The sequence below is a fragment of the Oncorhynchus nerka genome, linkage group LG6 (assembly GCF_034236695.1).
Source record: "Oncorhynchus nerka isolate Pitt River linkage group LG6, Oner_Uvic_2.0, whole genome shotgun sequence".
NCBI classification, from domain to species: domain Eukaryota; kingdom Metazoa; phylum Chordata; class Actinopteri; order Salmoniformes; family Salmonidae; genus Oncorhynchus; species Oncorhynchus nerka.
The window spans coordinates 54,610,381-54,623,839 of NC_088401.1; the positions used below are offsets into that span (position 1 = coordinate 54,610,381).

The 13,459-nt window shown below is 41.5% G+C and overlaps 1 protein-coding gene across 2 annotated transcripts in view; it reads left to right on the plus strand.

Annotated features, from left to right (window-relative positions):
• The window catches only part of mrpl11 (mitochondrial ribosomal protein L11), a 63,071-nt gene that overhangs the window by 4,432 nt on the left and 45,180 nt on the right, over positions 1 to 13,459 (plus strand). The gene's annotated exons all lie outside the window — the stretch shown is intronic.

Consider the following 13,459-nt stretch of genomic DNA (forward strand, 5'->3'; position numbering starts at 1 on the left):
AGTAACTGTACTAGAATGCTTAAAAGGCCGCACATTTTTTAATTGTTTATCGGTATCTGTTTTTTTTTTGGCAAGGAAAATATCGGTATCGGCCAAAAAAGTCACATCAGTACGTCACTAAAAGATATGCTAAGAAGGTCACCGAGAGCAAGTCTAGTGTTGAGGATGTCAGCGTTCCCACCATGGTCCATCTGTCTGAGGCATTTATGGGTGATCCTGATTTTGCTAAACCTCCTGAGTTGACCTCTCCTTTGAAAAACCCACATTTGAGCGAGTTTATAGGACCGCTGAAGGAAGAGGGTCCTTACAGTTGATACTTAGATGTCTAGAAAGCAGCTGATTGCAGAACAAAGATGTTCCCCTCTCCCCTCTTTGCTGAGATACGTCCAGAGGAGGATTTGATGAAGTTCATGTAGGTTACTTTGACAGAGATGGTGTTCTACTGAGGAAATTACGTTCTCTCGCCACTTCTGGGCAAGACGATTGGCCCAGTGTATCTTAAATTGTTGTTATAGTTACGCTTCGACAAGAGATACTGAGGTTTGGTCATGATGGTAGTATGGCAGGCCATCTTGGGGTCAACAAGATGTATGGACCGGATCTTGCATAACTTCTTCTGGTCTGAAATAGGATGTTGTGGCTTACTGTAAATCCTGTTTGCCAACCAAGCTGTACTGGTTGCACCTTTGCAGCCTATTCCTGCTTTTGATGAACCTTTCAGCAGGTTTATGTTGGCTTGTGTTGGTCCTTTGCCCAAAGCAAGGAGTGGTAACCAGTTGTTTTGGACAATCATGTGCGCTATCACTCATTTCCCTGAAGCCATTCTACTGAGGAAAATCCCTAGTGGAAAGTTACTATGGATATTACAGGCGTTTTGTCCCTTGAAATCAGGCATGTCTGTGTTAAGGACCATTTGGTTGTTATAGAAGAGTACGTGAGTTTTAGGCAGCAAGAAAAGTGGGGGGTGGGGGCCTGTTTTGTCTTGTATTTAATTGTTGAAAGACAGTAGATGCCATTTTTATATTGAATGCAACGCGTTTAAGTAGTGACGCATTTAAGTTGGTTATGTTGTGCAATGGAAGTTGTTGTTTTCTGTTGGTGATGAGAACTTGTCCAACAAAAATATAGAATATATGTTTGTCTTAAGGGGGAAGGTGTTACAGGCTTTGGTTTTTCCATTTATGACTTGATCACATAAGGCGCACCGCACCGATTCATGTCACCTCTTTTGTCAGTGTGTGCTGGTTGCCATCTCGTTAGTGGGAAGGTGTTTCACCAGTGCTGACCCAGGTGTGGAGGATCAACACCTTTTATTTGGCACTCCCTATTTGATTTTCTAGAAAAACATTCCTTTGTCTGATCTTCCCTGTTTTTTTGTTTTTGCTACACATTTTGGTTTGCTTCCTGTCTTTAAGTTTGGTGTGGGTTTTAATTTTGTTTGCCTGTTCTTGGGAAAATGTAGTGGGCACTCATGGTGGGTGTCTTTTAGGTTCCAGTTGTTGTTGTTGCTAGTGAACTTTCCGAGGACAACCCATAGTGTCTTTTCAGATCCTCTCCTAAAAGCCTACCTATTTCATTTTGGTTGTTGTCAGTGACGTGATTAGTACCCCCTTCTGTTTGAACAACATTATTTGTTTTTCTTGCTGGGGAACATAACACTATGGTTGGTGTCTTGTGCAGTCCATGGAATTGCAGGGCCACAGTGTTTCAGTTGACAGTGGTCCACAAATGCATTGGTGAGTAGCTAGCTATCCCATTCATAGACGCTAGCTACCTAACATGCTGACCAGGCTGCCAGCGTTGCATGGGCGAGTGTTGCACAATAAATGTACACGTGTTCTGTCATTTCATCCAAACTGCTTGTGCGTCAACGGGCGACTGCTTAGCCACGGTCCTAAAATAGAACTTGGTTCTATTTTCGAAGCTTGACGCGATTGAAAGATGAATGAGGTCCAAACTCAATCCAGTTCTTCTTCAATGAGGATTAATGTCAGTTGGTGTCCAATAAATGTTGCATTACCTTCAACTAGACAGAGGTATAAATATCTTATACTTTGCATGGAAGGGAGGGGGGAAAATAAACAAATACCCTACACTCATTATAAACCCACCACCCTATTCCACACTACTCCACAATTTAAATCTATTTAGTCCTACCTCAGGCCAACGGCCTGGAAGGACGGAACACCACCACTCAACACACCCTGTAACTCATCTGGTGTCAAATCTTGTACACCCAAATACTTCTATGCAGCTGCCACCACAACCTCTATTTTCTGCAACTTATGTTCCATCCCTGCGGACAGTTGAGAACCGTTGCTGTGAACGCTAAAAGCCAATCTTACACAAGCATATATCACTCACTCATTGCCATATCCCTCTGTACTGGCACAGATCTACTACTCATACGAATCCTCTCAGGATCCCTCCCCTTGACCCAACTTCCTATACTTTCTTCATTGCCTCAGTATACGACACCCTCTGCACTACTGACCCTGTTAAACCTCTCGCACCGGACATTTCTGATCCCCAGCCACACATACTGCTTCTTTCCCCCAATACTACACATTCCTTTGTCTCATGCCCTTCTGCACACTTCTCACACCTAGGAACCTCCCTCCTACACTCTGCAGCCACATGCCATAAGCTTGACACCTGTAACAATGTAATGGATTTGGGACAAAAGCTTGCACGGGACAACTGAAATATCCTAACATCACTTTGTCAGGCAAAGACTCAACATCAAAACTCAAAAGAACAGACAATAACTCTTCTGTTTCACAACTCATGCCACCCTTTCCGCGTCACACCAAAAGACAAGTATCACAAACACTGGGCATCTTTCGTTTCTGTTGGTCTACTTTCACATTTACTGCTACCCCAGTTATCACACCCTGGCACCCTTTTGAGAGCAAAACGCAATTATCACAAGACCACTTTCGGTTACCTTCACTGATTCCACAGCACCCAACTCTGTTTTCACCCACCGTGAAACACCATTGGGGATCAGCAAAAGGCAGGAGTCCATTTTCTCAAAATGTCAATCCTACCGTCACAGACTACGAGAACTTCACCACACCTGCCACCGCTGTTAGTTTACCCTCATTCATTTCCATTTCACCTCTAAATCCACAGAAGAAAAAGAGAGATTAATTAACAAGGATAAATTTAATCAATGAACTAACTAAAAACGAATGAGGTTTTCCCTTTTGTCTGTGGATTAGTTGTCGGAGTAGAGAACAAACTATTTTGTATGACTCAATGGGTAAAAATCCAGCAAAAAAAAAAGGAACATGCATTTCAGGTAAAATAACAACCCAACATTTACCTTTGTCATTTGGAAATTGCTCCCAAGGATGAACCAGACTTGTGGAGGTCTACAATTGTTTTTCTGAGATGTTTTGATTTTCCCATGATGTCGAGCAAAGAGGCACTGAGTTTGACGGTAGGCTTTGAAATCCATCCAAAGGTACACCTCCAATTGACTCAAATGATGTCGAGTAGCATATCAGAAGCTTCTAAAGCCATGACATCATTTTATGGAATTTCCCGAGCTGTTTAACTTAAGGTATAGGGGGCAGCATTTTCACTTTTGGATAAATTGCGTGCCCAATTTTCAACTTCCTGCTACACATGCCAAGAATATAAGATATGCATATGATTCATATATTTGGATGTAAAACACTGAAGTTTCTAAAACTGTTTGAATCATGTCTGTGAGTATAACAGAACTTATGTAGCAGGCAAAACCCCGAGGACTAACCGTTTTTTTTGTCTGTTCACTGAGTTCTCATTGGCAAACAATATTTCTTAGGAACTTGTTTTCAGTTCTTACCGCTTCCACTGGATGTCACCAGTCTTTGGAATTTGGTTGAGGTTATTCATTTGTGCAATGAAGAAGTAGGGCCACCTAGGAACTGCGTAACACTGTTAAGAGTTGCGCAAGACTTGAAAAGTAGCTTGGTTTGTTGTCTTCCTGTATTGAACACAGATAGACCCGTCTTCAATTTGATCGATTATTAACATTTTAAAAATACTGAAAGTTATATTACAAAAGTAGTTTGAAATATTTTGCCAAAGTTTATAGGCAACTTTTGAAATATTTTGTAGTGACGTTGCGCATTTTGGAAGCTGTTTTTTTCTGGATCAAACGGGTCAAATAAATCGACGTTTTGCATATATATGGAAGGAATTAATCAAACAAAAGGACCAATTGTTATGTTTCTGGGACATATTGGAGTACCAACAAAAGAAGCTCGTCAAAGGTAAGGCATGTTTTATATTTTATTTCTGCGTTTTTTGTAGCGCCTGCAGGGTTGAAATATGCTACCCTCTTTGTTCATCATCAGATAAAAGCTTCTTATGCTTTCGCCGAAAAGCCTTTTTAAAATCTGACATGTTGGCTGGATTCATAACAAGTGTAGCTTTAATTGAGTATCTTATGTGTTATTTAATGAAAGTTTGATTTTTATATCGATTTATTTGAAATTTGCCGCGCTGCATTTCCCCTGGTTTTTGGCCAAGTGGGACGCAAGCGTCCCCTATACCATAAGAAGTTAAAGGCACAGTCAACTAGTATATGTAAACTTCTGACCCATTTGAATTGTGATCCAGTGAGTTAGGAGTGAAATAATCTGTCTGTAAACAATTGTTGGAAAAATTACTTGTCATCACAAAGTAGACGTCTTAACCAACTTGCAGAAACTGCAGTTGAAAAACGAGTTTTAATGACTCCAACCTAAATGTATGTAAACTTCCAACTTCAACTGTAGGTGCTCATTGGTGAGTCTAGAATGGTACTTATTGTTAATGATGTTCATAGTGGAGAGAAAAGACTCACAACTGTATGTGTTGCCAAACATGGTCAAGGTGTGTAGTGCTACTTTATTTTCCCTGGTCTCACCAGTCTCAGACACAGCCTGCAGACAGAAAGCGGCATGATCAGTTAGTTGAAAGTGCTCTCTCTGCAACATTTGCTTGCAGATCAATCAGTTCCATCTGTAGAGATCCAGCATGTGCCCACTTGAAGGTCTGTCACCTCCTTTTGAAAATCCCCTGCCATCTGTGATGAGGAATGGATTCTCAAGTAGAATGAGCTGTTGTCCAAGGCTGAAGCTGTCAAAGCGATTTTTCTGAAGTTTCCAATCAGTTTATCTATGAAGTCAACATGAGGAGAAACATCTCTCACCCTGAATCTGTTCCTGCACTTTTGGGGAGTGTGCACAGTCTCCTTGTTTTCTCTGGAAGGAGCTGACAGATGTCATCAAATCACAAACGGAATTGTTCTTGCCCTATAGTTTCACGTTGAGCTCATTAAGGTGTGATGTCTACCAAAAAAGCAACATCAATTTTGCTCGTCTTGCAAAAAAAGTTGAAACTGTGTTGTCTTCTGACTCCTGAGCTGTACTACAAAAGCTGTTATTTATTTTCGAATGGACCACAAGCGTTCCAACACCCTGCCTTTACTGAGCCATCTTACGTTGTTGTGCAGCAGTACTTCATTTGCCTCAACTTCTTTCAGGAATTCTCTCAGCAGGTGATGTTGATGAGGATGCCCTGAGGAAGTTAATGAGTTTCATCATTGTATTCATCACTTCAGCATACTCTTCTGACAGATTGGCGAACAGGACAGACTGAATGATGCAGTGGTAAGCTGTGAGATCAGGGTTGTCCTCTTTCAGCTGTGCCACAGCTCCTCTTTCTCTTCCTGTCATGGCAGGGGCCCCGTCTGAGGTGATAGAGATCACCTGTTTTAGATCTATCCCCCCCTCTTTCTCAGTATCTCCTTTATGGCCATGTAGATGTCCTTTCCTCTTGTGTGTCTTGAGTGGAGTTACACCTAACAGGTCTTCACAGAATTCCTCCTTCTCTATGTGGTAAGATCTAACATACACCAGAAGCTGGTCATTATCACTCACATCAGTAGATTCATCAGCTTATGCTCTTTTAAATAATTATAGGCCAATCTCAAATAGAGGTCGACCGATTATGATTTTTCAACGCTGATGCTGATTATTGGAGGACCAAAAAAGATACCGATTAATCAGCCGATTTTATATTTAAAAAAAATATATATATATAATAATAAATACATAATAATGATAATTAATTTTTTTTTATTTTAACTTAATATAATACATCAATAAAATCAATTTAGCCTCAAGTACATAATGAAACATGTTCAATTTGTTTTTTTATCATGCATAAACAAAGTGTTGTAGAAGAACGTAGAAGTGCAATATGTGCTATGTAAGAAAGCTAACATTTCAGTTCCAAGCTCAGAACATGAGAACATATGAAAGCTGGTGGTTCCTTTTAACATGAGTCTTCAATATTCCCAGTTAAGAAGTTTTAGGTTGTAGTTATTATAGGACTATTTCCCTCTATACCATTTGTATTTCATTAACCTTTGACTATTGGATGTTCTTATAGGCACTTTAGTATTGCCAGTGTAACAGTATAGCTTCCTTCCCTCTCCTCGCTCCTCCCTGGGCTCGAACCAGCAACACAACGACAACAGCCACCACATCCAAGCTTAACCCATGCAGAGCAAGGGAAACAACCACCCCAAGGCTCCGAGCGAGTGAAGTTTGAAACGCTATTAGCGCGCGCTAACTAGCCAGCCATTTCACTTCGGTCACACCAGCCTCATCTCGGGGGTTGATAGGCTTGAAGTCATAAAAAGCGCAATGCTTGACGCACAACGAAGAGCTGCTGGCAAAATGCACGAAAGTGCTGTTTGAATGAATGTTTACGCGCCTGCTTCTGCCTACCACCGCTCAGTCAGATATTTAGGTACTTGTATGTTCAGTCATATATGCAACATAGGACACGCTAGATATGCAACACAAGATACGCTAGATAATATCTAGTAATATCATCAACCATGTGTAGTTAACTAGTGAATATGATTGAATGTTTTTTATAAGATAAGTTTAATGCTAGCTAGCAACTTACCTTGGCTTACTGCATTTGCGTAACAGGCAGTCTCCTTGTGGAGTGCAACGAGAGAGAGGCAGGTCGTTATTGCGTTGGACTAGTTAACTGTAAGTTTGCAAGATTGGTTCCCGGGGTGACAAGGTGAAAATCTGTCTTTCTGCTCCTGAACGAGGCAGTTAACCCACCGTTCCTAGGCCGTCATTGAAAGTAAGAATGTGTTCTTAACTGACTTGCCTAGTTAAATAAAGGTGTAAAAAAATTATAATATTAATAATCGGCAAATCGGCGCCCAAAAATACCGATTTCCAATTGTTATGAAAACTTGAAATCGGCCCTAATTAATTGGCCATTCCAATTAATCGGTCGACCTCTAATCTCAAAGCTGTCACCCCTAGTGAAATTACTTGAAACCCTTGTGAGTGAACAGCTAAAATAGTAAATAAAAACTAACTATCTCATCAATGGACCAATCGGGCTTCAAGAAGAAGCATAGCACAATTACAGCAGCCATGAAGGTTTAAATGATATCACTGAAGCCCTTGACAAAAAACAGCACTGTCTCACTTTTTATTGATCTCTCTTAAGGCTTTTGATACAGTTGATCATGCAATACTAAGCCAGAGATTGCCGAGTGTAGGTCTTTCAGAGCATGCAGTTGCATGGTTTGCTAACTGTCTGATAGAACTCAGTGCACTCAATTTGATGGGCTTATGTCTGTTAAATTGTCTGTCTTTAATGGAGTGCCCCAAGGCTCTGTACTTGGTCCTCTCTTATTCACTATTTATATAAATGATTTAGACAAAAATTTCCAAAATGCACAACTTCATTTTTATGCTGATGATACTGTTATTTACTGTTGTGCCTCGTCTCTTACAAAAGCTTTCCAGAACTTGCAAACTGCTTTTTTATACTGTTCAACATACCTTGTCAATTGAAGCTTATCCTCAATACTGACTAAACTAATGGTGTTTTCTAAAGAAAGAAATAGACCTCTGAACCTTTTGCATAGAGTTGATTGTGACCTGTGGAATGTTGTCTCACTCCTCTTCAGTGACTGCAAAGTTGCTGTATATTGGTGGGAACTGGAACACGCTATCATACACGTCGATCCAGAGCATCCCAAACATGCTCAATGGATGACATGTCTGAGTATGCAGGACATGGAAGAACTGGGACATTTTCAGCTTCCAGGAATTGTGTACAGATCCTTGCAACATGGGGCTGTGCATTATTATGTTGAAATATGAGGTGATTGCGGCAGATGAATGGCACAACAATAGGCCTTAGGATCTTGTCACATTATCTCTGCATTAAAATTGGCATAGATAAAATGCAATTGTGTTCGTTGTCTGTAGCTTTTGTTTGCTCATACCATAACCCCACTGTCACCATGGGGCACTCTGTTCACCACATTGACATTAAAAACTGCTCCCTCACACAACGCTATGTACGCTATCTGCCCGGTGAAGTTAAAACCGGGATTAATTAATGAAGGGCAAACTTCTCCAGGGTGCCAGTGGCCATTGAAGGGGATCATTTTCCCACTGAAGTCAGTTATGATACCAAAATGCAGTCAGGTCAAGACCCTGGTGAGGATGAAGAGCATGCAGAGGACCTTCCGTGAGACGGTTTCTGACAGTTTGTGCAGAAATTCTTTGGTTGTGCAAACCTACAGTTTCATCAGCTGTTCGAGTTGCTGGTCTCAGACGATTCCATTGGTGAAGAAGCTGGATGTGGAGGTCCCAGGCTGGTGTAAGGCCGATTTGGATATACTGCAAAAGTCTCTGAACAACATTCAATTCTCTGGCGACATTCAATTCTCTTGTGGCTTCTGAATGGCGCAGCGGTCTAAGGCACTGCATCTCAGTGCTAGAGGCGTCACAACAGACCCGGGTTCGATTCCAGGCTGTGTCACAGCTGTGATTGGGAATCCCATAGGGCGGTACACAATTGGCCTAACGTCGTTAGGGTTTTGCCGGGGTAGGCCGTCATTGTAAATAAGAATTTGTTCTTAACTGACTGGCCTAGTTAAAATAAAAACAGCTCTGGTGGATATTCCTGCAGTCAGCATGCTAATTGCATGCTCCCTGATAACTTGAGACATCTGTGGTATTGTGTGACTACAACTGCACATTTTATTGTCCCCAGCACAATGTACACCTATGTAAGGGTCGTGCTGTTTGATCAAGTTCTTGTTATGCCACACCTGTCAGGTTGATGGATTATCTTGGCTAGGAGAAATGCTCACTAACAAGCAGTGGTGTAAAGTACTTAAGTAAAAATACTTTAAAGTACTACTTAAGTTGTTTTTTGGGGTATCTGTACTTTACTATTAATATTTTTGACAACTTTTACTACATTCCTAAAGAAAATGATGTACTTTTTACTCCATACATTTTCCCTGACACCCAAAAGTACTCGTTACATTTTGAATGCTTAGCAGGACAGGAAAATGGTCTAATTCACACTTATCAAGAGAACATCCCTGGTCATCCCTACTGCCTCTGATCTGGCGAATTCACTAAGCACATGCTTCATTTTAAAATGATGTCAGAGTTGGAGTGTGCCTGTTTCTAAATAAATAGAAACTAGAAAATGTGGCTGTCTGCTTAGTATAATGAATTCGAAATGGTTTATACTTGTACTTTTGATACTTAAGTACATTTGAGCAGTTCCATTTATTTTTGATACTCAAGTACATTTAAAACCAAATACTTTTAGACTTTTACTCAAGTAGTATTTTACTGGGGGACTTACTTTTACTTGAGTCATTTTCTAATAAGGTATCTCTTTACTTGTTCTCAAGTATGACAATTGGGTCCTTTTTCTACCACTGCTAACGAGGATGTAAACACATTTCTGCAGAACATGTTTGAGAAATAAGCTTTTTGTGCGTATGGAACATTTCTAGGGTCTTTTATTTCAGCTCATGAAACGTGGGACCAATACTACATGTTGCGTTCATATTTTTGTTCAGTGTTTTATAGTTGGTTCACAGTTGGTTTTGGTATTTTAACCTGCGTGTCATGAACTCGTCTCGTGGGATAGACAATTAACATCCGTAGACGCATGCGCAGAGCCGGTTTGGTCAGCATGTTGGAGCCTACTGATGAAAATATCTATTTACTGGGGGACTTAAGTTGACATGCATCGCTTGCAGTATGTGTTGGAAACATAAGGAACTTCTCTTTCTTATCAGCGAGAAAAATCATTAAAAGGTTAAATTATTACATACTAGTGTTGGAACGATTGCTGGAGCTACGATGCAGTTTAAAGCACTACTGATCCAACACAATGTACGGATGCTCGTTTCAAAGTAACGTTATCAATGACGTCCGAAGCTTCGTTTGATCACGTGGTTTTTCAAACAGTTTTGCATAATACGAGATCCCACCCAAGGGGCCAGGGTTCCGGTCTAGAAGCACGTTTTCGATTGCTCCTACTGTTCCACTTCGGTACTGCAGTTTAACTGACGCCCGGCCTAGAAATACAATTTCCATAGACCGCCACATAGGGAAGTCCTATTTAAAATTCCTCTAAGACAATAGTCATAACCCTTGTGCACAAAACATCCTTTGAATTAGTAAAATTGTCGCAGAGGCAGACATCACTCACAGCCGAAGATACTAACATTGTACATCAATACAATGTCTGCCATATTTTTGGATGACATCATCACTGCTCACACTGCTCTCTGTGCTCACTATTTGCTAGTGTGGATGTGATGTTGGTCCTTATAAACCGTATGCAACCCGGATATACAGTAGACAGTCCATGATGATTACTCTGCGTCCGACCGTTGTTTTCAGTCTCTAGTTCTTATTATACCTAAGTGGATCAATCAAATGAATACTGAATAAAAATGTAACGCAACGTGCAACAATTTCAATGATTTTTCCGAGTTACATTTCAGTCATTCAATTGAAATAAATGAATTGGGCCTTAATCAATGGATTTCACATGACTAGGCAGTGGCGCAGCCAAGGATCGGCCTGTGAGGGCATATGCCCACCCACTGGGGAGCCTGCAGGTGAAGAAGCCGGATGTGGAGGTCCTGGGCTGGAGTGGTTACATGTTGTGAGGCTGGTTGGACGTACTGCTAAATTCTCCAAAATGACGTTGCAGGTGGCTTATGGTAGAGAAATTAACATTAAAATCTATGGCAACAGCGCTGGTCGACATTCCTGCAGTCAGCATACCAATTGCACGCTCCCTCAACTTGAGAGCTCTGCGGCGTTGTGTGACAAAACGTCACATTTTAGAGTTGCCTTTTATTGTCCCCAGCACAAGGTGCACCTGTGTAATGAGCATGTGGTTTACTAAGCTTCTTCATATGCCACACCTGTCAGGTGGATGGATTATTTTGGCAAAGGATAAAATGCTCACTAACAGGGATGTAAACAAAAAAAAGCTTTTTGTGAGTATGGAACATTTCTGGGATCTTTTTCAGCTCAAACATGATGAGCTGGTCAGCACTTTACATGTTGCGTTTTATATTTTTGTTCAGTGTGTTTTATAAAGCCTTTTTTTACATTAGCCCATGTCACAAAGTGCTTATACAGAAACCCAGCCTAAAACCCCAACGAGTAAGCAATGCAGATGTAGAAGTATGGTGGCTAAGAAAAACTCCCTAGAAAGGCGGGAACATAGGAAGAAACCTAGAAGAACCAGGCTCTGAGGGGTATCCAGTCCACTTCTGGCTGTGCCGGTGGAGATTATAACAGTACATGGCCATTAAGTTGAGATCCTTCATCAAGATGTTCAGACGTTCATAGATGACCAGCAGAGTCAAATAATAATCACAGTGGTTAACAGGTCAGCAGGAGTAAATGTAATTTGGCTCTTCATAGCCGAACATTGAGGTCGGGACAGCAGGTGTGGGAGAGATGGTTGAAAACAACAGGACTGGGATAAGGTAGCAGGTCCGCTGAACAGGTCAGGATTCTATAGTCGTAGGCAGAACAGCAGAAACTGGATCAGCAGCTCGACCAGGTGGACTGGGAACAAGACACCCAGGAGTCGTCAGGCCAGGTAGTCCTGAAGCATGGTCCTAGGGCTCAGGTCCTCCAGGAGGGGAGCGAGAGAGAGATGGGAGCATTAGAAGGAGCATACTTAAGATCACACAGGACACCAGATAAGACAGGGGAAATGCACCAGATGAGATCTCCACCACCACACGAACCTGAGGCTGCGTAAGACCGGACAGGAAGATAATATCAGTGACACAACCCACTCAAGTAGAGTATATAGAAAAAAGCCTGGCAAGTCATGATGCACCCCTCCTAGGGATGGCATGGGAGAGCACTACCAAGCCTGGTGACTCGGCGCACGTGGCATTTCGACTACTTTGAAAAAATACTTTATGCGGAGTTGTGCCTGTTGTCATGTAGATGGACTCATCATGGATATAACCCTTTTTTTTTAGCATTGCCGTTGACAGCGGCCAACATTTTTAAAGTAGCCAACTGGGTGGGGATGACTACTTTAAAATGGTGATAGCGTCAATGATAACACAAAAGCAATATGGTGGCTGCCTATTGGAAAATAGCTTTTTCCTGCTTCTCAGCTCATTCTCATCAGTGTAGATGAGGGAAAGGAGACTAGGAGGAAGCCTGATGTGCACCCGTAGTTATAATATCTGATCAGGACCCCTTGGGCTTGTTCAGGTAATAGAAACATGCACAGCATTGCGGATGGAAATTTAAACTGCTGGAGCAGCCCCTGGAGGAGACGTCCCACCCCAGCCCCATGAGGTTGTTTCACCTAGCTATTTTAAGATCTGTCGCTCTGATTAAGAGTGTATGCTAGATTACAAAAATTAAGTCAATATTTTAAGTTTGGGCTTGGTAGAGTGATCTATAGCCTTGTCAGTGAACATTTGAGAGGATTTCTTCAAAACTTTACTTCTGGGGTGCTTTGTCTTGCATCCAGACTGCCTGACATTTTGACTTCACTGCAATCGATATTCATCTTTGGTGCTGGAGAGTTTGAACTTGGTCTGAATGCTAATGTGTGACAAGGCAAACCGAATAGTTATCTTTTAACTTGACATCTTAAGACAGTCATATCAGGATAGTATCACAATATCAAATAGGCACAGCATATGCTAGGTGTGTTCACATGTGTTTTGAAATGGCCAGTTTGTTGTTTTGATAGACCATGCCATCTGTGTCAAAATGCAGATTTCCTAGTTGACTTTGAAAACCACTGATTTTGAGTTTAAGTGTGTAGATCGTGACCGCTCTGGTCATCACAGTTTAAACTTCGATGCAAGCCGTATGTCTGGGGATAACATGGCATGGACTGCAGTGAATTGTGATGTACTCAATGATGCCCCAACTTGTTTGTCAGTACCCACTTCCAAATCAGTTGCAATATGGCTTTAACAAAACAGATATTGCCACTGACACCTAGACTAGTTGCCTCAGTTTCCTGAAGTTCTCATCTTGGTCGTCTGCCAAATTCAGAGACTAAAATGGCAGGCTGTCAAAATAAGTTTCAGGCATGTTGAGGTGATGTT